The sequence below is a fragment of the Anser cygnoides genome, chromosome 12 (genome assembly GCF_040182565.1).
Source record: "Anser cygnoides isolate HZ-2024a breed goose chromosome 12, Taihu_goose_T2T_genome, whole genome shotgun sequence".
In the NCBI taxonomy this organism is placed as follows: domain Eukaryota; kingdom Metazoa; phylum Chordata; class Aves; order Anseriformes; family Anatidae; genus Anser; species Anser cygnoides.
The window spans coordinates 8,792,565-8,820,193 of NC_089884.1; the positions used below are offsets into that span (position 1 = coordinate 8,792,565).

The 27,629-nt window shown below is 39.4% G+C and overlaps 1 long non-coding RNA gene across 1 annotated transcript; it reads left to right on the forward strand.

Annotated features, from left to right (window-relative positions):
• LOC136791765 (uncharacterized) lies at positions 1-27,293 on the forward strand. Its single transcript, XR_010834350.1, has 8 exons — positions 1-833; positions 1,971-2,078; positions 4,660-4,802; positions 5,139-5,231; positions 23,924-24,133; positions 24,700-24,761; positions 24,987-25,104; positions 25,202-27,293. It is a non-coding gene; the product is annotated as an uncharacterized lncRNA (long non-coding RNA).
• Positions 27,294-27,629: the final 336 nt, after the last annotated feature.

Consider the following 27,629-nt stretch of genomic DNA (forward strand, 5'->3'; position numbering starts at 1 on the left):
GTTGTTTTTCTTTTATTCATTGATTTGTGTGTACTAGACCAGAAAATCTCAACCTGATGTCTCTTGGTGACTCACGGCCATTTAAGCTATTGAATATTATTGGTCAGTTCCCTTGTTTCAAGGTATTAAATTAAAGTAAGGCTGTGGGGCATTCCTGTTCTTTTGAATTGTGCATAAATAAAGAAGATACAATAGATTTTATACTCCGTACCTCTACAGTGCTAACGTGCAAAATACTGTCCAATTTGTTGATGCATTTTGAAATAATGTAATTAAAGCAAAGCATCCTAATATAAAATATATATATTTAAAAATCATTCAGTCACATAGAGATATTTACCCAGGTTTTTATTCACTTGATGGGGTTTAACAAACAACCTGCAAGTGTCATGAGACCCTGTTAGCAGTATCAGTGCTGTTTCCCTGTCCATCATTGGCAGCAGGACTTCAAAACGCTTGTGGTGGGATCAGGGTGCTTTTCAGATGCTCAGGTGTCACCTGTGAACTGGTAATGGACGTGCCTAAATTCTTAACTGCTTTAAAGGATGCCGCTTATCTCTAAAAGTGTTTGAACAATGCAAGCAGAAATGGCTACTGCGATCGCTGCAGCTCTAGACAGCTTTCTACTACAATTTTCAAAATTGTTTAAGTAGGAAAGGTTTCATTTCTAATGAACGTCTTGTCAGACAATACACCTGGATGAAGGCAATGTTTTGAGGCACATGATTTTTTGAGGAAAGCAATTGTGACAAAGCTATCTAAAAAGCATTTCTCTCCTCAGCCCCTCCTCTGCACCAGGAGCTCTGGGAATCCCTCACTTGATGTATTTGCAGGTACTGTGTTTCTATAGCTCAGACCAAACCAGTCCAAAAAAGCTGTCTCTGGTTCCTATAGGGAATGCAGACTTTCTTATTGCTTCATTTGGGGGATGGACGTGCCAGTGTCGCCTCCGCTGCTATCACTGATCCTCTTTGAAAAGGATTTATTTTGGTTGTTTGTGCTGGTAGGCATGAAAACACTTTACTACGAAGAAGCGGAGGGTAATCTTTACAAAAGATACCTGACTGCTTATCCAGCAGATACAAACACCTATGTGCCAGATCTCCACAGCTGCAGTCAAGATGGACTGAAGTGCTGCTTGTCGTGCACAGCATGCCATATGATGGGGATTTTCTCAGAGGAGGGTTAAGGGAAGGAAAAGAGAAAAAAATAGTATCTGCTTTTTTCCTTTACATCTTACATAATTTTTATCTACTTATTTTTCATTAGTTTGCTCCCATCCTACTGAGCATGGGTGACATAATGAGATGTGTCACTCCACCCAGCACTTCAGTATTATTTTTGGTCCATGAATAGTAGAATTAAGTTGTGTTTCAGCTAGCACAAGTATAATATGCACCAGCACATGAAGTCCATATCTGCAAGTCTTCGCCTGAATTTATGAAAAATAGTCAACAATATAAACTTGGCCTCTTTGGACAGCAAAATTTCACCTCAGTGATAATAAGTTTCCATAAAATGACTTTTCAGCCATTCAATAAGATTAACGTAAAGGCAGAATGAGTTCTTTACTTCTAAAATTCCGACAATGCATTCATTTTGAGTGGTATTAGAATGGAGCTTTGTACCTTTCCTTTTCATGCCTATTTAAATAAATACCTGAAGAAAAGTCGAGCATTTGAATTGACATATGTGGGTGGAAGGTTTATGGAATGTTTTCACTTGTTTAGATCCTCTGTGTGATTTCAAAAGTATTCCAATAATTTCTGTGGTGTTTAACTAGGGGTGCTTCTGGCAAACTAATACCCATTGCACACAGCACTTCAACCTTCAGGCAGCAGCAGTGTTTAGCAGTGTTTTATGGGTAATTTCTTACTTCTACCCGCTGTTACCAAAATGATCCATTTCTTTAAAGCTGAAGCCATGTCAGATGGTATTGTGTTCACACACCGTTATTTTGTCGTGCTCAGTGACAAGTCCCCCAGTGGAAGACGATGGCCGTGCTGTACTGAAGGCTCCCGCTGCATTTCTAACCACAAGTGAAACTGCACATGGGCTGGTGGCTGTTCTGCCTGCAGGTATGTACAGAGCAGCTCTGAAAAAGCACAGCACATTTGCCAAGCTGAACCTGGTGACAGAGTAATGTTATTGCTTAACTTTCAAGAGAAAGTGCTTTTTGACATTTTTATGCCATGAGACATGAAGTCACTGGAACAACTTGTTACATAAGGGTAGAAGAGTATTAAACCCAAAAGCACGTTTGCTGTCCTCACACATAGCTGTAATTGCACATTGTTCTGGAACTGGGGAAGCAGATAGGGGAACTGAAGCCTATGGTACCTGTCTAAACCAGCAACCACTGAGCATCCTTGCGTAAAGGTGACGAGTGCATAGGACATGTGCACCTTGAAAGAGTTTGAGGAGCCCCAAGTTTGATTAGAGGTCCCAGACAGAGCTCCTCGGGCAGCGGCTGCACAGCTGAGCAGGCCGTGGCTGCCTGCAGAGCAGTGCTGCACTCTCCTCACAGCAGTGGGAGCAGAACAGCACCTAATCTGTATGCTCACGTAACAGTACAGAAAACTGTAGCTCAAATACAAGCATCACTCCATATGTGCACAAAATTTTATTCCTTATATTTAGGAGGAGATCATGTTATCATGGATGTAGATGAATAGTTTGACTACAGACCATTTATATTAACACCATCCCTAGCAAACACCTCTCATTCCGTCTGTTGTCCTCTGCCCCTCCAAGCAAACACATATTACTATTTTTTCAACAATTACATGATTTGCAAATTGAAGTGAAACCTCCAAAAGGTTTGGCAATAGCAAAAACTGTCTTCAGACTATTCAGCAGAAGTACAATGAAGCAATATTCAAAACTAGCTTATGTAATGGCCCGTCTGTGCTTTGTTTGCTTTTTCTCTCTTCAAACTAGTGGCATTATTTATAAAAGGACAGAAAGATTTGCCCCCAGTGCCATAAAACTTTAATCCACTGCATAAAAGAAACAAAATAATAAAGACAATTGGAAATGTTAAGAGAAGTAATGAAAGGAGGAGTTTTTAGATTTTAATATGAAAATCACACAAGAGACAGTTTTTCTGCTGCACATTATCTACAGTAGCTTTCATTACTGCTATCCAGCATCCAATTTGTCATCTCTAATCAGGCATCTTTATTTTATATTTTTTGCATGCTCAAGAACCTTTCCAATTACTCTCACTAGATGAAGAATTTCATGCCCTTTAAGACACTTTTCTTATGTGGAGAAGAACAACTTCTCAAGCAAGTTTTCCAAAATTGTGAAAGCCTCCTGATAGCAGTAATTTTAAAGAATGACAGTATAGGTGGAATATTCCTGTCTTTTTTCATTTCTTTTTAGTCATGTGTTACTTAATGTCTTTTTATTATATTAGAATATTTCATTTTGGAAACTAGCTGCACATGAAATCCTAGGCTTCTCAAGCTACTTTTACCATTTAGATTCAAAGTGAAGCAATTTTTACTGCATCGTTTCTCCTTTGTTATCTTGTCTTTCCATCAGATTCTCCATTAGCTCAATTATAGGACTGCTACAATTTTTACTGCTACTATTATGTAGGCACTATTAAATCATTTGCTATTCTCCAAAACATATTTGTGTATAAAGGTCTAATTCTGAAAGGTTGAAAACTCATCTCAGCATTATCACACTGGTAATCAAAGAAGTAATTGCACAAAATAATGCAGAATAAGATGCACAGCAATTCAGCTTTAGTGATGCAATCTATTTGTGGTTGTAAAAGATAATATTTGTTTATATGGTTGGTTATTTTTCTTCCTGTGATTACCTTGAGATTTTCAATGTGGAAATAAAGAGAACTCGTAGCATAATACGAGACACTGCTGTAAAATTCACATCATATTGGACATCGGGTAATTTAATTGATATGTTTTAATAAATTGTACCTTGGCCAAGTGATGAATATTTGCGCTGTGCGCCAATGAGCTTCATGGAGTCTGTTGCTCAATCCACAGGGTAGCAGCCAATGAATAACTGCTGCAAATGTCTCCCTAAGCAGAGCGAGCTGGACCTGGTGCAGGTTCAGCAGACCATGCTTTCCTCCTTGCCGCAGCACTCGCCATTTGCAGATGGGTGTGAGGAATCAAAGGAGATTTGAATTGCCTCAGCTTAACCTTTTCTCTCCCATCTGTTGCAATTCAGAGTATTCGTAGTCATAGTATTTACTGCTAAAATCTGTCAGGTGTTTCACGCTTTGCAAAAAGCTCTGTGCAAACAACTGGGTATGTCATTATCACACAAATATTAATTGCTCTGTTGCGGTACAAACAGACTTATTGACATTTTGGCTCTTCCAATGAAAGACATGAAGTGGGTGGAATTAACTGTTTGTAAGCAGGAAAGGTCCCTATGGGGACAAATTTTCTTAGAGAACTGAGAACCTGCTAAACCTGTTTGGGTCAAACTGATACAGGGAAAGAGTGATTCCAGTTATACTCTCTTAGTGAAATACATCAAATGTTCACCCTAGTAAGCTTGCACGGTGTATGAATCATTGTAATATTGGGCATATTGAGGTTGTGGATTTGCATGATTTAGCCAATTTTCATTGAATGATTCTTTCATGAATTTACTTATTTTATTCTTTTTCAGTTCACAGGTCTTCAGAGTAAGACTCAGCTTACCACATGGAGTAGTAAGCTAATGCTTAGATTTCATTCACGCACTTCAAGTAAAAAAATGTTTACCCTGCACGTTCATATTCCTGTCCACTTTGAGAGCAGCAAAGAGCAAAGGTTGTAGTTCATTAGCTAATACCTTGTAGCATTATGAAAATTAAAGAACAAACTTCAATAGAATGTAGACATTGTCCCTTACATATGGTAAGATATAATGTATTGCATAATACTAAGCTGTTAAATATAATTCAAGGTAATATATCTTTAGCTGTAAGAGGTTGTTTAGAGTTGTAATATCATAACAAATAAACAGGGAACTCTGTCAACCAGTGCATAATGGTTTAACAGCTGATATAAGTTCTAATTAAATCATCAAGTAAAATAAAAGACTACTTATTATAGTTTTTATACATGGAAAAGCAAACATTTGTTCTTTATTCTGTATGTTTGCAGAGCAATGTGCCCCAATCACTCAGATGCATGTTTTTTGAGAAACTGTTGAGCCCTAAATCTGCAAGATATATGTTGAAATTGCACCATTTTAAGGTAGGCGAACGTGGCTTCCTTAGAGAAATTCTTCTACTTCCATTGCAGAATTAGACACTTTGCAGTTTAGTTCTTGTGTTTATAAAAGGCAGAGACAAGTTTTTTCATATGTAAAGATTGTAAAACATGGTTGAATTCTGTTCTTGGATATCTATACACTTTTTATTTCTTTTGGTGAACATAGTGTGGAAGGTGTATGAATGTTGCATGAGTCTCCAGGAAATGCACTGAAGTCATTTGGGCTCTGTTTCATGAGATTAGTTTAGTCTAGTATCTCTGTTTTACAAAAAAACAAGTTGCCTATGGAAGACTTAGGCATGAGGGTCAGTCAAAAATGAATGATCGGAAATAATTGCATGGATGATAACGTATTAGATAGGTTAAAATGTGAATGTAGTTTGTGTACTTATAAAACTGCACGTGTTGCAGCCTTGTATTGCCTGGTCTTGAATCCACACTTCAAGGATGAAATCTGTCCTTTTTTGCCATTGATTTTGGTGGTCTCGTAGTTTCTCCAAAGATGAATAGTGTTGGAACAATATGCTGATGTTAAACACTAGTGTCATCACTAAGAGGGTTTGCTCATAAAGGTCAAATAAAAATATGTCAACCCTCTTTGATTAATAATCCATGCTGTTAGTAGATATTGATTACAGTTAAGAGCCTGTGGTTAAGAGGCAATTTAATTAATCTTCAAGCAACAGTACAGGAAATAAGAAATAAGATTCATTTCAAGGTAGATGCTAACAGCAACCATTGTTGTGAAACCCCAGTTTGAGGAAGGGGAGATGGTTACAGGAGATTTACCCATTTTGTATAGGCTGACTGCAAGCACTGGTGGAAGAATCATGAAAAAATAATGACCAGCCATCTGTCTTACTCTGCCTGTGGTAACAACTATGACAGTATGAATATCCAGGAATATTTTGAGCCTGAGTTCAGATCAGAGTGTGGCCCTCAGCTTTTGATATCTGAATGAATAAGTACTTTTGCTTCAAGTACTGTAGGGAAAAAAAAAAACCACACACACACACAAAACATCAACAAACAGTAATCCCACACCACCCTATCAAATGCTTTTTCAAAGTTTTTTTTTTTTAGGCAAATGTTCTTGAAATAAAAACAAACAAAATCTTTACTACCCATTTAGGTCCTAGGTATGGTAATAGGTATTTCTCATTCTGCTGTTTATGGACAATAATGATTTTCACTCAACAAATTTTGTGTCACTCATTTAACTGTATCAGTTTCAAAGTTTGTATATAAAAGTTCTTTTGTATAAGATTTGCAGATATTTAGCAAATATTTTATAGCACAATTGAGCAGGGAGACCATGGATCTTTGACTGTTTACAAAAGGCAAAGCTGTGCTGTTAAATCAGTTATGAACTATTGCCTCCCCATTCTAACCATTTCTATTTGCAATTCCTTGCTAGTAAGTATGTAACTCAAAGGAAAAGCTATAACTGCCCAGATTGCATAGTGGGAAAGTCTTACACACTTTTAAACATTTATTTAATTAACAATTTAACAATTATTTAATTAACATTAGTTGCATAGAGTCATATAAAGTCATCTGCTGTTCTGTCAATGTAGAGAGTTTTGCTGTTTCTAAATAGATGTATATAGCATGTTAAGCTTACAATTGTCTTTTAATAAAGGTATGCATTTTTCAATGTCTATTTCTATTGCAAATCAAATATTGATTGTGCCACTAGAACTTCTGAAAGCAAATCCAGAATGATAGGATGGATGTATTAGTTCCTGTAATTGATAATTAAATCCGAGTATGTCAGCAGAGGGACTAAATTGAGTATAAGAGTATTTGATTTGTTATAGGTTTTTGTGGGTTTTGTTGATTTTGTTTGTTGGCTGTTTTTGTTTGTTTGTTTTTTGTTAAGCAGTGCTAAAAGTGATCTCAGGCAATAAAACAGCATCACCTGAGAGTAGCTTTTTGTGTATCTTACTGGAAAGGACAGCTGTCGTGGGAGGTGTATAATCAACCCTGCAAAATCTTGAAATACCTTTCAAATAAGCAAGTGTAATATTTGTATGGGTATATTTGAAGACAGGTAAGCAGCGAGCTGACATAATTGGATTTGAAAGTTTTCAGAATGTAGACTGAGGATCAGATGCTAAATTTCAAGATTTTACTTATAAAATTAGGCATGTATGTTGGGAAGATGTTAAAAAACAAAGGGAAAAAAAAACTTCTTGGGGAAGAAGAATGAAGCTGTAAAAGGGGAAGTATAGTCTGTGAACACCGCATGTCTGCAGGCCATCTACAGACATGTACAAATGATCTGAAACTCCACAAATGTGTCACATTCATATGCATATATCACTTCTCATATATGCATGGTATTCTATGATAGCATATTATATGGTAGCATTGTTTTTGACTATTAAGCAATTAAATGGGGGGTGGAGGGGAGTTATGACAGTACAGTGGTCCTTGTTGTCATAATCAGCTTATTTCATTAGCTTGAGTTCACCTACTACAAGAGAGTAATTTACATGAGCAGAAGTAGAAAGCTATTGTGCTTTTCTCAGTCTAGAACTGAGTGTGGCTAGTACAATTTGTTGCTTTACTTCTGATATTTTGGAGATATGAATACTTTTATATAGATGACACTTCTCTAGTATTTTAAGATATCAGTATCGGGGAAAAGGAAATCACACTTTGCATATTAAATTGATAATAAATGTTCTGTCTCGCTAAGAGTACTTCCATGACCAAAATCGTGCCCTGTAAATTGATTTTATAGATGTAATTTTATTGCAAAAAGCACTACGAAAGCTTCTCAGTGCTATATAGTTTATTCTTTCACAACAACAATTGAATTCCTATTCCCTTTTGTTAAACACCTCAACTAGTAACCATCAAACACAAAAAGTTCTCTAATAAAATTTGGGCAACTGTTGAATTCATCTTTGGATTTGACTTGCTTTGTAAATTAAATACAAATCTGTCAACATACAAGCTAAACAAAAGAATGTATATAAAATTTAGCCCTGATGCAGCTGAATATTATTTTTAGAAATGAAAAATAGGGCATTGGTTTGAAAACCAGCAGCTTTTGGAAAGTGTTTGTGTTAATTGCATATAACAAATGGCAGACAGTTTGAAAGTACAATCACATTCTTATGCCTTCATAAAAAGTATAAACTCATGAATTATTTTGTGTTTAATCTCTTAAATATTTCCTGTATCCAGCTAAAAAGAGAGTGATTCATGGCGATAATATAAGACATTCAATTTCTATTAATTACTTGAACTGTTTTGTGTATTTGTCTCATGAATTAAGCATTTTTAACTCAGATTCTGATTATTTGATCTACCTTTCATTATTAATGTACCATCCAATCAGTCTCTCTCAAAAAAGCAAGACTGATAAACATTTAACATTGAGGAGGTGTATTTATTTATGATTTTTTTAGCATAGAGATAATGAAAGTTCTGACAAATTTCATGTTTCATTGACAAGTTACTTTGAATTTTGAAGATACAAGTGTTTAAAACAACAATTTAATCCAAACTGTTTTGGCACGCCAAAGCAAAATGAATCATGCATAAGTATTAATAATGTTTGTAATCTGTCAGTTCTGCTCCGTCTGTTGCTCCACTGATTTAAGTTGGGATAGATTTGATTTGTTTTAATTTTTAAGTATTTCCTTTGAAGTAATGGATCATATCCACATGTACTGATACCTTTTCGCTTGCTGTGATCAAAGGTGATTCATAGCACATGACATAATAAAGTCTTGCAGTGATATTTACCTGAGGATACCTTAATAGAGGGTGGTAGATTTTCTTTTTTATATTGATTAACAGAAAAGGCTGCAAATGTGGTATGCAGCTTTAACATAAGTAGTAAATCAGATTTTTTTTTCCCATGCTGTACTTCTGCCTGATTTATTTCCTGATCAAGAGATGATGGTGATGATTTTCTCAACAAATATAGTGTGTTCGTAAAATACTATCCCATAATCACACTGCAAAAATATGTGTAAATGTCAACAACATTATGAATGCTCTGATTAATAGAGACCAGATGAATTCCACTGGGAAGAGTTGAAAATGAACCTTCATCTATTATTATTACATTTTATTATTATTATTTTATTTTTCTTGCATGTAAGTAATTTAAGACAATAATTTAGAAGTTTCTCACAAAGTATCACTCCACTTAACAAACTGTCACAAGAGCCAAAAGAATTTATAGTGAAGGACAACTAAACATCTCACACAAGAAAAATAACATTGAAAAGCAGTAGATGACAAGACAACTGGAATTTGACTGAATCACTTAAAAGAGCTAGGTAGCCATTTTGAGATGTCTGATCTTGCAGAATTTTGCAGTATACCAGAAGTTGTATTGTTTCACCAGACATCGTTATGAATATTAAGCTTCAGGAATTTATTATGATCAGCAGGCCATGGTTTATTGTTTGTTTTTTGGGGATATTTTCTGAATATGACCGTAGCGAGTCTTAGGAAACTTGTTTGGTTACCTTATTAGCCACCTATAATCGCTTACACACTCCTATTTTTATATATTCCGTACCATATGGTGTCATACTCAGCATATTCCGTACCATATGGTGTCATGCTGGACAAGTAATGTGGGGTGGCTGGCTGGGGTATAGCAGAATCACACAGAATCACAGAATTGTAGGGGTTGGAAGGGACCTCAAAAGATCATCAGGTCCAACCCCCCTGCCAAAGCTGGTTCCTTAGAGCAGGCTGCCCAGGTAGGCGTTCAGACGGGCCTTGAATATCTCCAGAGAAGGAGACTCTGCAACCTCCCTGGGCAGCCTGTTCCAGTGCTCTGTCACCCTCACTGTGAAGAAGTTCTTTCGCACGTTGGTGCGGAACTTCCTGTGCACCACCTTGTGGCCATTACCCCTTGGCCTGTCCCCACAAACCTCTGAAAAGAGGTTTGCCAAATCCCTCTGTCTCTCACACCTCAGGTATTTATACACATTGATGAGATCCCCTCTCAGTCTTCTTTTCTCCAGGCTGAACAGACCCAGGTCTCTCAACCTTTCTTCATAGGGAAGATGCTCCAGGCCCCATATCATCTTTGTGGCCCTCTGCTGGACTCTTTCCAGGAGATCCCTGTCTTTTTTGTACCGGGGAGCCCAGAACTGGACACAGTACTCCAGGTGAGGCCTGACCAGGGCAGAGTAGAGGGGGAGGATCACCTCCCTTGACCTGCTGGCCATGCTCCTTTTAATGCACAGCAGGATCCCATTGTCCCTCTTGGCCACCAGGGCACACTGCTGGCTCATGGTCAACCTGTCGTCTACCAGGACCCCCAGGTCCTTCTCCTCAGAGCTCCTCTCCAGCAGGTCGTCCCCCAGCCTGTACTGATACGTGCGGTTGTTCCTTCCCAGGTGCAGGACTCTACACTTGCTCGTATTAAACCTCATTTGGTTTCTTCCTGCACATCTTTCCAGCCTGTCCAGGTCTCGCTGAATGGCAGCACAGCCTTCTGGCGTGTCAGCCACTCCTCCCAGCTTTGTGTCATCGGCGTAATTGCTGAGGGCAGACACTATTCCCTCATCAAGGTCGTCAATGAAGATGTTGAACAAGACCGGACCCAGCACCGACCCCTGGGGAACACCGCTAGTCACAGGTCTCCAGCCAGACTATGCGCCGCCGATCACCACCCTCTGAGCTTGGCCAGTCAGCCAGTTCTCAACCCACCTTACTGTCCACTCCTCTATCCCACACTTTCTCAGCTTTGCTAGCAGGATGTCATGGGAGACAGTATCAAAAGCCTTGCTAAAGTCAAGGTACATGACATCCACTGCTCTCCCCCCATCTACCCAGCTGGTGATGCCATCATAGAAGGCAACGAGGTTGGTCGAGCACGACTTCCCCTTGGTGAATCCATGCTGACTACACCTCATAACATTCTTCTCTTCCAATTGCTTGGAGATGGCATCCACAACAAGCTGTTCCAACACCTTTCCAGGGACAGAGGTGAGACTGACTGGCCTGTAGTTTCCCGGATCCTCCTTCTTGCCCTTCTTGAAGACCAGAGTGGCATTGGATATCCTCCAATCTTCAGGCACCTCTCCTGTTCTCCAGGACCTTTCAAAGATGATAGAGAGCTGTTCGGCAATCACCTCTGCCGACTCCCTTAGCACACGTGGATACATCCCACCGGGACCCATGGATTTGTGTGCGTTGAGCCCACTCAGACATTCCCAAACCACACTCTCATCAACCAGGGGGAGCCCTCCATTTCCCAGACCCTTTCTCCTCCCGTCAGGGTCGAGGAGTCCTGGGGGGAGTCCTTGAAGCAAAGACTGAAGCAAAGAAAGCATTCAGTACCTCCGCCTTCTCAGCATCTCCCATTATCAGGACACCCCCCTCGTTCAGCAAGGGACCCACATTATCCCTAGTCTACCTTTTACTGTTTACATACTTAAAAAAAAAAAAAAAAAAAAACTTCTTGTCATCCTTTATCTCTTTTGCAAGCCTCACCTCTAGGTGGGCTTTAGCCTTCCTCATCGCATCCCTGCTGGCCCTGACAACACTTCTATACTCCTCCCAAGTGGACAGGCCCTTTTTCCACATTTCATAGACCTTCCTCTTCCTTTTGATCTTGTCGATGAGTTCCTTGCTCATCCACACGGGTTTCCTGCCCCCCTTCGCCGATTTCCTACTCAGGGATGCACCGATCCTGAGCTTGGAAGAAATGCTGTTTAAATGTTGCCCAGCTCTCACAAGCACCCTTGCCTTCTAGCAACCTAGCCCATGAGATACCCCCAAGCAGGTCCCGGAAGAGGTTGAAGTTGGCTCTCCGAAAGTCCAGGGTAGCAATCCTGCTTTTAGCCTTGCTTCTTCCACCAAGTTCCATCTTGAACTCCACCATCTCATGGTTGCTGCACCCCAAGCTGCCCCCAACCTTCACATCCCTAACAAGCCCCTCCCTGTTGGTAAGGACAACGTCCATAAGCACCCCCCGCCTTGTCGGCTCCTCTACCACCTGCGTCAGAAAGTTATCTTCAACGCATTGTAAGAACCGTTTGGACTGCGCGTGCCTGGCCGAGTTGCTTACCCAACAGATGTCTGGATAATTGAAGTCCCCCCATGAGAACCAGCACCCGGGATTGTGAGGCTACTACCAGCTGCTTGTAGAAGGCCTCATCAACCTCCTCCTCCTGATCTGGTGACCTGTAGTACACCCCTACAGCAGTGTCCCCCATACCAGCCCACCCCTTAGTTCTCACCCACAACCTCTCCACTTGTCCTTCACCCTCCCCCAAGTGGAGCTGGGTACACTCTAATTGCTCCCTCACATAAAGGACAACCCCAGCCCCTCGCTTCCCCAGCCTGTCTTTCCTAAAAAGGACGTAGCCCTCCATGACTGCGTTCCAGTCATGCGAGCTGTCCCACCACGTCTCTGTGATTGCAACGACATCGTGGCCCTGCGACCAAACGCAGATCTTGAGCTCATCCTGTTTATTTCCCATGCTCCATGCATTGGTATACAGAATTTGCTTTCAGTGAAGTAACACAGGACAATCTGTGCAGAGGGAAGGCACATCAAGTCACACAAGCAAGAGGGAAATTAAATGGGAAATTAATGGATATTAAGGAGAAAATAAGAATTTGATTAACTCCTGTACAGGATGGTAGGTCAACTCACTATTTCAGCCACTTGCTTGCACTGTGGCTAGTAATGGGAAATAATGGGAAACAATTTGAGGAGTTCAAAGTGAGGAAAAATATTGAGTTCAATATTTTCAGAATTCAGATTTTCCTTGTATTAGTTATACCTTCTTTCCACCCACCCTGCAATCAAATTCACTGTAAAAAAACATCTTCTGTCTGTGTAGCACGAGGATCATGCTCCAGTCTCAGTTCTTCCAAAGGAAGCATGAGCTGTTACAGATGCCTCTTGTCTATAGTTGGCGTAGGTTTTAAAAGGAATCATTGCAGTACTGAAAAAGTAGGATTATCTGATGATAAATATTTTACGTCTCAAAGTACAAACACAAAGATAACATTCAACTGCTAAGTAACAACCACTAACCTCTAAACCTGCAAAACCTTGATGATACCAATGTGAAGGACAGGATATTATGCTTCAGCCTAAGAAGTAGTTTTTTTCATGTTGTCTTCTTAGCAAGATGTGTGCTATCAATTCTGCCTAGAGAGTGTACTTTGGGGAGTAGAAGTATCCCATCTGCAGACAGATGCTGATATATCATTTAGATGAATGTTTATGAAAGTATACTTAAAAGTATATCTATGATGTGAATTTGTTAAATTTAGTTTGTCTCTAGACATGCTATAATACTCTAATAACTGTAAATTATAACATTAGATTGTGGAAGAGCCCTTGCTATTAAATTCCAAACTTTCTTCCAGAATAGTTTTTTGCTTTGATGTTTTACACTATCCCTTTTCAAATAGTGTAGAATTTTCCCAAATTCTAAATTCTAATCTTGTCTTCTTCTCATGTCACCTTCTGTATCAAGTTTTTCTATTTATTTTAAGCACAAGGGTAACAGCAGCTGCGATGTAAATGTCCTAAGTCTTCTTGTCTGAAGACAGTCTGCTAGCAATGTTTAAGGATGATGGTGTTCCATTACATGCCATTTGAAGCAGCAGAGGTACCACAGAATGGCTGTTATTGAAATTTTTCCTTGATTATTATTTTTACTGCCAGGCTTTTAAACCATACAATATCAGCTTTCTTTTGACTTTGCTTCTTAGTTCCTTCTATGGTAAAGCTTAATACAGTGAACATATGGAGCAGCTGAAAGGCTGCCAAATGTTTAAATGACAAGGTTATAAATATAGAGACAGCATGTTTTTTTTTCCCCCCTTAATGTATAGTCCTTTTGGTTTGAGCCAAAGCAGACAATAAATCAGAATGTATAACTTGTTTTGCCATTAACTTTATAGATTTATAACACATACATTAGTACCTTAGTCTAATAGAATGAAACAATCTCACGGAGTTTATGGTACTGTGGGGGAATGCTCAACCATGCCATGGAGGAGACCTGTAATATTCCATTAAAAAGTCTGTTTTACGAAAAGTTCCCAACAAAAGTCACTTAGGTCTAGGGACCTCCCTTCTTCCTCCTGCTTTGATCCTCAGCCATTGGGGTGGCTTCACTCACCTGCTCCTCTGGGTGGAGAAGAGATGCTTTGCCTTTTTTTCTGCAAGTGAGAAAGATGCTCCACGCACCTGGAAATAGAGACTTCTTCACTGCAGCTGTACTCACTCCTGAGCTGCCAATCCTTCCTTGCTCTTGTCTGGTCTTCTCTTGCAGCTATTGTTATTTTCCCATAGCAAGCAAGGAGCCATGACTAATGTCCATTACACTGCTTGGATGCTCAATTTTTTTGTTTTGGTAGGAACTATATAGTTGTTTGTGTGAGTGCTGGGGAAAGCAAGGCAGCACGAGGTACCTTGCATGGGGAGGGAGAGGGATAGTGTTTATGAAAACCATTTTTCTTGTGAAGGTAATTCCAGCATGATTTATTTAAAATTTAGAAAGCAAAATGTGCATTCTAAGATCCTGTATACATCATCAACACCTTTGCTTTCTTAATGTAGCATGTTAATTTTTGTCATCCAGATTTTGTGGCTATGTTTAATTAGAAACTTGATGATGTGAAGCTCTTGTATTTTATCAGCAGGATGCATTAGAAGTACAGAAAGTTTTGTGTTTCTGTTTTCTACTAGCAGCAAATGTTTTTCTCAGCCATCCACTACGAGAAGTGAGCTACCCTACACCAGAAATAAAGCTATGACAGAATCAGCACTCCTAAAAATAATAATTTGGATTATTTGCAAACAGATGGCTAGAAACACAAACACTTTATCTTACAATCATCACTTATCCCTTTGGCTGCCAATACTCCACTGCACGTCTTTGTTGCTCTATGCTAATAATATCAATTGAAAGGACTTGGAATGTCAGCCCCTACCTGCTGCACTCAGGAAGCGAAGTGCCAGCTGGACTATTTGAGGAAAAAAGAATGGCTTTGTGGTTAAAGCATTTGGTTTGGACTCCAGAGATTTGTGTTTGAACCGTGGTTCTGCCATAATTTCCTTTGTGACCTTGAACAAATAACACCCTCGTTGTCTCAGCTGCCCATCTGTTAACAGAGGAATGGTAATTATGATGGTAATGAATTTTGCTTTGTAACAGTTCTTAAGGTTGTAGCCCCTTCATCAAAAGTGTAGCTCAAACCCTAGCCCTGAAGACAGATTCCATCTGAGAACTGGTAGCAGAGGATGAGGCGGTTTCTGTGGTGTGATCCTCTCAGTTACACTGATTGCTAAGTAATGGCAGTAATACAGTAACCTTAAGGCTGAGCTCATTTTCCAGAAGCCTCAAACTGGGTATCTCTGCTCTGCCTCTTGTAATGGCCCTTGTACCTCTGCTGCTCTCCGGAGACCCACCTCCGTTTGCTTCAGTCGGTTCGTCCCAGCCCAGGCTTGGAAATTTCTCTTGCAGACCGAGCACGCCATTCTCTCTTTCCTCTGGCCTTTCTTTACTTTCTGGGTGTTTGCAAAGATTGCCTATTTCTGTAGCAGCAACAGTGTACATCATCAAATGAACTTTTCTTAGCCATTTAATGCATCTGAGTGCTTTGGTGTGATGTACAGTCTTTGTTACAGCAAGAGTTGTTGTGTCATGCAATCAGGACAACCATGGAGGGGACAGAGCAAAGGACAGCAGGAATCCTTGCTAATAAGTAAACAAACTGTACGGATACAGCAAAACAGTACGTAAGTGGTTGATCACACTGATGTTTCACACACTTACTTATTAATTTGCCTGAACTGAACAGTCACCAGCCAGCTGTCCTCTTTGGTGTGAGACTGGCTCTTGCCTGATGGTCCTCTCCCCCTTCCCAACTCTCTGCCACGTATAGCTTTAGTAATGCACTGCCTATCTGATAACTTTCACTGCCTTCTTCATGCATGCAGCTACTGCGTCCTCAGCTTACCAGGTTACGGATAACTGGCAAGGCACAATGAAAGCATCCTAGTTTCAAATCACCTCTTTCCAGTTTCCTATGAAAAATTTTATTAACAGGATTTTGGTTTCCTAAGGAGGATTTTGGCAGCATTACAGCTCTTTTGGCTGTAGTTATAACTGATGTATTACAATAGAAGTTATGGCTCTGGCAGCTGATACCAGGAGGAAGATGGTCATCATAGCCCTCACCCATGATTTCTGTAAAACTGGGTCATCTTAGAGATGTACAAGAATGGAAATGGGCAGTGCAGTGGTTCTGGGCATGGTCTGGTTTTCAAAGGCAGCCCACAGATACTATCATAGCTGTAGAGGTGTTTGAGGAGGTTACACGATGCCCTTCATTGAGCTGTCTTGTATGGAGCACAGAGACTTTCTAATTGTTCTCTAAATATACTTTAGTGTGGTTGGATGCTGTACTAGCATTTTATCTTCCATTTATGTATCTAAGTGACTAAAGAACTGTTCTGAGCTAAGTGTTCGCCTGCAGGATATTAAATAGACTGGAGTTCAATTGGGCTTTGGTTCACAAGTCGGTTAGCACTTCGGGGGAAGCTGTCTGCATGTGTTTGCATCTCCTGAGTTTTGCTTAGAGTTTCAGATTCAAACAAAATTGAAAGCTCAAAGGAGAACCCAGCTTGAACTGCCAGCACAGTCTGACTTGGGATTGGAACTATGCAAAACCTCTATATTTAGTTTGGTTTCGAATAGCTACCATAAATCCTTATGCAGATCCCAGGAGGTGCTTTAAAGTTCACTCAGCACATACCCCAAAAGTACCTTTGAAATATTTGGTAATTTCAGAGTTTTCTGTACTGTCTGCCAGGATTTTAGGTTTATAAGAAAATCTGATATAGGCATTTTTTCCTCTTTCTTTTTCTCTCTCAATTATTGTACTAAAGTAATACACAAAAAGCAAAGGATGAACATGGTTTGCATCTTTCTTTTAAAGCCATATGTGGAGTGAAACCCTGAGATACTACTTCCCCACTTTCTATTCCCCCTCCTGCAACATTTCTCATTGATTTCAGCAATATTTTCTTAAGTAATAACTGGCTCTGATCCTGGCACGTAGTCTTTTGGAAGCTTTTGTCTGGAGCTCTTTACAGAAAAGTATCACAAAATAGACTGTGATGTGAATAACCATGGAATGTTTTTCTTGAGCTGGGCTCACCACATACAGAGCTATAGCAAGGCACATACATTACTAAAAATAATAGCCTAAAACTATGCCAGTGTCATTTGTTCATTATTAAGTCTATTACCTCTGAAATGAGGCTGCAGTACTCAGTCCTTTCTTGTTCTGTGCAGAGCAGTTTATTAATGGTCCCTTTGTTTAAGAGGGATGACACAGAGAGCTGAGCGGAAGACTTGAAGCTGCTCAGCAGCTATGAAGCAGCTACTAGGTACTGCTTAATATCCTAAATGACTCCATGCCCATAAATCAGCCAGCTATAAATTATATTTAATGCTGAAAAATAACCACCGACCAAACAGATCTTTAACCTGTAAATGTTAATTCTGTTTGTTAATACTTAGTGGCTCCAGCAGTGCTCTGAGGCTACACAAGTTATTATTCATTCTGGCTCCAGTCCAGCCCTTTTCAGAAAAGCCTCTCCAAGATCTTCTCAGAGCAGGAGCTGCCGTGAGGCGCCCACCACTGAGCAGAAGCACAAGCAGTGCGGGTCAAAAACCCAGATCGTATCTCCACCGCTCAAGACACCACGCTGTAGAAGCCCTGCAAGGTGTGTGATTGGGGTAGTTCAAATACTAGGAGGAGTATCAAGTAGAGGCTGAATCGGAGCTGAGCCTCTGCTGGAGCTGCTGGCTGTCAGATGACCTTGCAGGTGCTTGGCCCTGAGATACACTGGCTACACTGCTGGGGCACTTGGGGCCGGTGCAGGTGACACCGCGCTGCGCCCGTGTGCTCCATCACCTGCCCCCAGCGCCAAGCGGGGCCAGGGCTAAGCACCAGGGAAGAGACTGGGAGGAGCATGGCTGCAGATGTGGGTGCCCTGAAGTAGCAGGCAGGATGCGATTTTGGACGGAAACGCCAATAGCAGAGGGTTTCTTCTCTTCCTTCCTTGTTTTGTTTAATCTCAGCTGTGGTTTTGGCTTTGTGGGGAGGTGGTAACTGTCCTTTATATGAACAGCATGATTTTACCCACTCTAGACTGGAAGCAAGAGAGGACTGTGGCCTGCAGGATGGAGATGAGGGATGGGAGGAGAACATCCCTTTCCAACAGTCCCTCCTTACTGTCCTGGATCAGTGATGTACAAATTGTTCTGCAAATCAAATCCTATATATTTGATGCTCATTCAAATGCTTTATTTTTATTTAAGGCTGTGAGAGTTGAAGTTTCAAAACCTTCAAGCACATATCATGAGGTGTCTATTTGCCTTTAAAAGTTTACTGCTGAATTCCTTAATCTGTATTGTTCACAATATTTTCAGTTCTAAATCTTCTGCTACCACTCTCTCCTTGAGTAAAACTAATTCTCGCTATGAACCCTGGCTTTATTTGGTCTTTCTATGCAATATAAAAACCAAGGAGTGTATAATGAAAAATAATTTTGTACATCAGTAAACTGGCTGGCCATTAAATTTATTTTGCAGGTGATTATATATAGGTGATTATTGTGGTGAATGGAGTCAAATCTGGTTGGAGGCTGGTCACTAGTGGTGTCCCCCAGGGCTCGGTACTGGGGCCGGTCCTCTTTAATATCTTTATCGATGATCTGGATGAGGGGATCGAGTGCACCCTCATTAAGTTTGCAGATGACACCAAGTTAGGTGCATGTGTCAATCTGCTCGAGGGTAGGAAGGCTCTGCAGGAGGATCTGGATAGGCTGGAGCGATGGGCTGAGGTCAACTGTATGAAGTTCAGCAAGGCCAAGTGCCGGGTCCTGCACCTGGGGCGCAACAACCCCAAGCAGAGCTACAGGCTGGGAGATGAGTGGCTGGAAAGCTGCCTGGCCGAGAAGTACCTGGGAGTACTGGTTGATAGTCGGCTGAATATGAGCCAGCAGTGTGCCCAGGTGGCCAAGAAGGCCAACAGCATCCTGGCCTGTATAAGAAGCAGTGTGGCCAGCAGGTCTAGGGAAGTGATTGTGCCCCTGTACTCGGCTCTGGTGAGGCCGCACCTCGAGTACTGTGTTCAGTTTTGGGCCCCTCGCTACAGGAAGGACATGGACGTGCTCGAGCAAGTCCAGAGAAGGGCGACCAAGCTGGTGAGGGGTCTGGAGAACAAGTCTTATGAGGAGCGGCTGAGGGAGCTGGGCTTGTTCAGCCTGGAGAAGAGGAGGCTCAGGGGCGACCTTATCGCTCTCTACAGTTACCTTAAAGGAGGCTGTAAAGAGGTGGGGGTTGGTCTGTTCTCCCACGTGCCTGGTGACAGGACGAAGGGGAATGGGCTAAAGTTGCGACAGGGGAGTTTTAGGTTGGATGTTAGGAAGTACTTCTTTACCGAAAGGGTTATTAAGCATTGGAACGGGCTGCCCAGGGAGGTGGTGGAGTCACCATCCCTGGAGGTCTTTAAAAGACGTTTAGATGTAGAGCTTAGCGATATGGTTTAGTGGAGTACTTAGTGTTAGGTCGGAGGTTGGACTCGATGATCTTGAGGTCTCTTCCAACCTAGAAATCTGTGATACTGTGATATATTTTATTATTTTGCCCGTGCATCTCACTAAGTGTAAGTCTTTGGAAACTAAGTTAGTTAAAAGATGGTGAAAATCTGTTGGAACAGGTAGTCAACTTTGTAATTAAATATTTTATCCACATTTGAAAATTTTGAAAAAGCGTAGTTAATTCTGCATATATGTGTGTGTGCGCATATCTGTGTGCTCCTTTTTCTGATGCTGGTAAAGTACCACTCTCTTGAAGAAAGACTTTTTCCTATTTCTCCATTGTTTCTCCACTAACGAGTCCAAACTATAAAGCTGAAGTTTGCCACTTATTTAGCTGTAAACTATATTAGCTATACTCTGTGAATGAATTGTCTGTTTTTATCTGTGACAAAAATTAATGCTATATATGAAGTAGAGGAAGAATTTTGTGATAGTTGAAGCTTTTACATTAAATAAGAATTATAAATATTGTTACATTTCATTACGTAATATAAAAGGATGTTAGAATATTAGTCTTGATCTAAATGTCTGTCCAGCAACAGGGGGAATACATTCATATTTCTCTTTTCTAAAAATACACCTGTTCAAAACATAACACAGCCAAATGAATAATGTAGAAACTGGGCAGACAATAAAATGTAAGTGGGAAACAAATGTTAACATTCTACTTATCAACCTCTTACAAGCAGAAGAGAGCATGTAGAATGGTAATTAACACCCACTCATCACATTCTTCTAGAAGATTAAAGAACAGGTCCTAGCCTCAGTACTTACCTCTGCAAATATAATCTCATCAATTAATCTAATTCAGAAGAGAATGGGTTTTTATTTTAGCTCACTTAGCCACGTTTTTTTCTCATTAGACTGTTTTTCTCTTTTACCACACAAGAATCCATATCGCACTTCGAGGTGAAAATTCCTTGACCTTTAAATTCACTCAGTTAAGTCTCTATAAAAATAGATGAGATATCACAGATGTAGGAATTATAAGAACAGGGTGTATGATGTATAATAAAGCTGAATTTAAGCTCCTGCAGAAATATATTAGTTGCATATAAAAATCTAACCAGGGAGGCAGAGCTTTCCATTTTGGCCCAGAGTGCCATGTATCTACATTGCTACCAGTGCTAGCATTAGACCAGTAGCTGTTTTCATCGAGAGACCATAACTTGATCTCCTCCTTCTAATGGAAATGTCATGCAACATTGCTTTTAATTCAAATCACTAAAAATATATATTTAGTTCATTTTTCAAAATGTGTAAGTTACCTAATAGCATGATTGGTTGGCTGCCTAATTTATGAGACGTTACTTTCACAACTGGCAGATAAGTATATATAAAAGTTTTGTCTGTATATATACAAAAGAATTTCCTTTAGCTATTAAGAATATATATATATATATATCCTAAAGAATATGCTTTATTAGTACCCAAAATCTCCCTTTTTGATTTTTTTTTTTTGGTTTTCCAAGCATATTTCATTTATAGACTTCAGGCTTGGTGATTTCTGCTATGCTCTGAGACTTTATAAACACAACTGGTTTTATTAGCTGGGGAATCACAGTCCGTTAATACACAGTTCGTTTACAGCTGGCAACACCTATCCCTGCAAGAATCCTCTCAGTCATGAGCATTTTCATGGTGTTATCATGCAAGTATTTCCATGCAGTATCTTGCTAAGAATTTAGCAGATGCAGATATTGTGGTCTTCTTTTTGAATATTTTATGTATGGAGCTGAAATCTGACTTCCAGGGGAGTCTCATAGTAAAAACATCTTAGTAAATCTATTTTGAACTGGAATTGCTGGTTCTTGGCCAGGAGGTATTAGTTGAGAATTGGTAGAAGCACAAGTAACAAGGCAATGAAGGTGATCATTAATGATATTATATATATTTGCTGGAGCAAAAATGAAAATTTCATTCCATTTCAACACCATTAGGAACCTGAAGAAGTATAAAAATGCATTTTGCAATCTTCACTTAGATAAATGATTGCTGCTCTCAAACCCTTGAATAGTTTTAACAAATGATTACTGGATAGATTCCAGTGTTGGACCGTAGCTTCCAGAAAACTGTGATATTTAAATACATAAACACAGATCCTAATTGAAACCATTCTCTATATCCCTTCCACAATTCCTGACAGAAAACATTTAGTTGAAAATGACTGGAAAATGTAAAATGGAGCTGATACCAAGGTTTCCTAATCTCTCTGTTCTGTTAAATTTATAGATGTGCTCATGTTGATGTATTATTTAAATTTCTTTTCCTAAAAGCAACTGTATCATGGAGCACATGAAATGTAGTCCAAGGTAAATTAAAGTAGTTAAACTCAGTAGTTATCATCTGATTATAACTAAGTACATTAGACAGCTCAGTATCCTTGCAAACACTTAATATATTAAGATGATCAGTCATCAGCACAGTTCTCTTCATCTTGCTGCTATTATGAATCACTTTTATAAGAAAATGAGCTCTTGATTTCTGTCCAGGTATGGAGAGGAAAAAAAAAAAAAAAGGAACTGTCAGTGAACTTACACGAAGGCACCTTTTGCCTGATTTCTCCACTGAATTGGTGGTTATTCCTACAATGTGCAACCTCCTAGAAGCACCCCTTCCTGTGCTTTTCCATACTGTCCATTAAACACTGCTATTGTTATTCAGCTCCCAAGCATCTGTATCGCAGAAAACTGCAAAGAGAAAATAGCAAAAATGTTATAATAATAAAGCACGGTTTCAGAAACTTCAGAAACTATAGTTGGAACAGATTTTCTGATTTCACTCAAGTATGTTTCATACCCTCTGAATTTTTCAAAAGGTGGGAGAGCATGCTGGGAACTTCTAGTTTGCTGCTGAAATTGCAAGATTCATACTGTTAGTTGTCAATATAGAAGTATATGTTTTAGAATATAAGAAAAGATAAATTTATCAGGGCTCTTTCCTTATCTCTATCAGCTTGACTTTTAGCAGCTGAAGAACAGACCTTCTTCTTGGTCTACATTTATCTGAGAAAAAGCACATGCATCATAAATGTTTAAAATAATGTTATAATGAACTGGAAAATTAAAAATGGGGGAGTAGAGACTTGAAGGGCTTGCAATTGAATCTGGCTTCTGAAAAGAGTACTTAACATTACAAACAGTATAGTATTTCAGCTTTCTTGGAAGCAACAGAGAAATTACAAAAATGTTGTTTAGCATATAAAAAACATGCTATATCATCTGTATTACTTGCATGAAAATTGCAGTGTACTGTAAACCACTAGCTGTGGAAGCTGCGATGAACTCTGTTGATGACACATTCGTTCCAGGTGGAGCTCCAACCTGCTCTGAACTCAGAGCTGTAAACTGAGTCCTGTTTGCATCATAGCATACTGCATATGTATGGTTGAAATGAATGTGTTCTTTGTTCAGGTAAAGATTATCTTCCATGTTTTCTCAGGGGTTAAGTACAGATCGGGGCACTGGAAGAAAAAGTTGTTTGTTCTTGCACAGCACATTTTTACAGTCACAGTAATTGACTGCATTGCTTTCATGTTGTTAAAGTGGTACAATAACAGCACATACAGCATGAATGAGTTCCCAAATCAGCAAAACACTTGCATTTTTGTTAAATGTTAACTACACAAATAATCCCATCTCTAATCATAACATACAAAACCATATTGAATTACAGCCAAAACTAAACCGTGCTCCAATAAAGAAAAATTAAGTTTTGGTGGCGGCTATTCCTTGTCAGAAATGAGTGACGTGATTACTTTGTGTTAAGAATTAAGGTCATGTCCTACCCATAGCTTATCATGCAGGGGAAGAAAAAATGCTTTCTCTCAAAATGTTTTTGAATAACATTTCTATTGTGGGATAGATACATAGAATACTCCTAGTAGGCAGTGTTCTAGGAAGTATGAGGTGATGTATTTTTTAATTCATCGTTTGCACTTTTGATTTATTTAATAGTCTAGTTTTGCTGTTGTTATGCTCAATTTTTAAAATGAAATTCAATAGTAAATGTATTTTTTTTAATGATTTAATAATTGTTTTAGCTCATGGACAGGAGTTGTTGGCCGTGAAGCAGAAAAGACTGTACTGTGTGTCAAGAACAGAATTCCAGTTTTATACAACCTTTTTTTATTGTTAGTTAATCACAGATAAACTTGACTGATCTACACTTTGATATTACAAAAATATATATTGCCTTCTTTTTGCCTCTGAGAAGAAAAGACTCAATAAAAACCATCAGAAAACCTCAAAAAGTAAGTCAGTTTGCAAGACACAACAGTATATTTACAAGTATGTTATCCATAATTTAAACTTCACTTGTCAAAACAGATGAAGGATGTATGTTTTTGTTTTTTGCATTCTCCTTATGTTTTGCATTTGCTAATTGACCGCCAGTCTGTCAAACATCAGTATGAATTAGAACATATTTCCATTTCTGAAGGAAAGTTGCCTCAAACTTTCAAAGCCCCAAGATCTTTAGAAATTATGAATTTGTCAGTGGTAAGTTATGCTGAATAGCGCACTAATAGAAAGAGTAAAATGCTCATTGTTTTTCAATAACTACAATAGCATTCATTGCTGCTTTCCTGATGTCTGGAAGCACCTGCGAACAGCCAAGTGTTTACTTTCCCTTATGTTGTAGAATGCTTCCAGAAAAAGTTCTCTGTGCGCTGCTGTTGAGCTCTGCATTTCTTTTGAGTGAATTCCAATGAAAGCATTTTGTTAAGGAAATTTCAAGGGGGATATTTTGTAGTTCTTCTGTACATAAAAATTATCTTCCCTGAGTCAAAGGTGTTTGTTCTGTCTGTCAAATCCATAGGTGCAGCACATACTACTGAGAAATCCTCAGTTCGGGCTATGAAAGGAATGAGGGGAAACATTGTAAGTGGTGCGTTTTGGTATTATTTTCCAGGAATAAAGAGTATGTGAATGAAATTCCTGCTCCCAGATCTTTATTGATGCCTGATCCAAAGGGACAGCACAGCTGGGAATTATCACAACTCTCTTTGCCTTTCTGCCATGCCCTGTACTATACATTGTGTTCCTATTTCTGTTTTGAAGTCAATAAAAATGATTTTAACTGCTATTTCCTTTATATTATTACAGGAGAGGAGAATCATTGTAATAAAAATCTCAGTCAATCTTCACCCATGAAGACTGTGTCAATCTTCACCACCTCTTCACCAGTGAAGACTACAGAAAACCAGAGTGTCATGGGGACACGGTATGTTTTTGATGTATCTCCTCCTTCTACTCACATCGGAGTAAGATGCAGTAATAGGCAAGGAAGAGGGATTAAAATTTCTCCCTCTGACTTTTAGGTACTTGACCCAATAATGGTTTGGCAGAAGGAGCTTAAAGTCACCAGAGCTACAAAGGTACTCAGCTTCTTTCTGTCTCTCACATTTCAAGTATGCTCTGTGCATTTCCAGGCTATGGAAACCATTGTGTTTTACTACCAAGCAGACAAACAACATCCTGTAGGCCCTCTTTTATTTTTCCCCCAAAGCTAAGCAGTGTGCATTTACCTGACAAGGCTCACCAGTAATCCATGGCGGGGATGTGCAGTGGTTCCTCAGTGAGAAACAACCAACCTTTACTCCCCTGTCCCAGGGGCACAGGATAAGAGACGCGAGGCCTGGAAGAGCAGCGTCAGCCCATCAATCATGATGGCGAGGGCAGAGCAACGTGCATGCCCTTTCTCACAGCCGCGCTTCTCTTTTTTCCCAGGGAGCAGCTCTGTGTCCTGGTCAGGCAGATCTCTTGTAATTTACAGATCCCTCTGTCCTAGGTTTGACCCTTTCTTTGAATGGTTGCAAGATGAACATTAATTGCCCAAATGACTACAAGCTAAGAACATCAGATGAATTTAAGCAGTCAGCCATCCAACAAAGAGATTTTTCATCAATATTCACAGTACTTAAGAGTGCAACAGAGCAGATATGCAAAGTGATACTGATCTTATTCTGGCAGTTGAGCACACACACTTTCAAGGAAGAGCAGATTCGTCACACCAGCCATGCTTTCTGTTGCAGGGTAAGGATGTACATGCTGATATATGGCATAACCTTTGTAATGGTGCAAAGAGTTGCTAAATATAATTTTGTATGGGAAGTTGAAAGACTATAATGCCATTTGCTTACCTTTTTGATTGGAGATAAAATTTAAAGAACAAAATATTTTCAAAGCTGGTCCAGAATACTGGTATTTTTGCTTGTTGACTGTCATTTTGAAGGAATGTCTTTTGCATATAAGACTTGCTCAGTAAAAGAATAAAAAAAAAAAAACAGAGAGAGAACAAGAGAGAGAGAGATGCATAAAACAAGGGCAAAAGCTTTACTATTGCATAATATTCTTTTAACCCTCAGACTTGGAGGTATCTTCTTCAAAGAAGTCAGTCTTCTTGTACATGCTACAGGTGAACACATCTCATTAAGTACCTGTTGTTTTGCAAGTCATCAGAAAGAGTAATCAGGAAAGGGTAGTTGGTGGGGGTCTTTTTTCCCCCACATTTTTAAAAAATATTTAAATTCCTTTTGCATTTGAATTGCTTTATGTTTGGACCCAGCTGCAAAGCCAACACCATTTCTGTTAAGAAAGAAGCACAGTTTTCCAGATTCTTTAATGTTCCTTGGGTGGATTGCTCTAAGATGTAACACACTTAGTGGTGTTCTCAAGTGAGCCTTCAGCAGATCTGAACCTTTTAAGGGTTCACCCTCATCTAGTTAAAAATTAGTGTGTGAATATCTATCAGTATGCAAAACATTCATTTGCTACTAGAGTTAGAGTTCCTTATTATACCAGGAAGAATTTGAGTTTTAATTAGCATTTCCTCTGGTGTACTAAACCCACTGAGATTACTACACTTAAAATTTAATTAACTTGACAAAAGATCCTAATTGTTTTCATGCCACTAGTCCTTAGTGGGACTAAAAATAATACCCTTCAAATTAAGTGTCTACAACCAACCTGCCTTTTGGTTGTCCTATATACATAAAATTGGTTGGCCTACATATTGTAGTTGGTAGAAAGTCTTGCCAACCATGGAATCAAGGTTATTTGCTTAAAGATGGAATACTTTTATTGCAGTGGATAATGATAAAAGCTTATTAGTCAAGAGGCCTCAGCTAACATTAATTATTCCCACCATTTTAGTAAGTTTTGCAAATAGGAGTTTTATTGATTTATGTAGGTGCACAGAATAATCAACAAGATTGATTTAAATCAATTTAGTAATATAATATTGGCAAGAGGAAAGAAAGATAAATGTATCAATAAGGTAACTATGAGAAACAATATATGTCTATATCAGGTGTAGCATGCCTAGGAGAAATTTGGAATTAAAATGAAAATACTTGCAGTCCAAGACTCTTATTGCAGCTTTACTTCTTTTTCAAACAGAGCTGCTCACATGGTACCAAGCCATAATTCACTTTGAGACACTCATAGAATCAGAGAATCATAGAACATCCCAGAGTTGGAAGGGACCAATAAGGATCATCGAGTCCAACTCCTGGCACCATACAGGTCTACCCAAAAATTCGGACCATATGACTAAGTGCACAGTCCAAATGCTTTTTAAACTCCGACAGGCTTGGTGCTGTGACTGCTTCCCTGGGGAGCCTGTTCCATTGCGTGACAACTCTCTCTGTTCTCCAGCAACAGATCTAGGAGGGCACCTTTCCTAGTCGGCACCCTTAGCAACTGTAACAAGAAGTTGTCATCCAGGTGCCTTAGGAACGTTCTGGA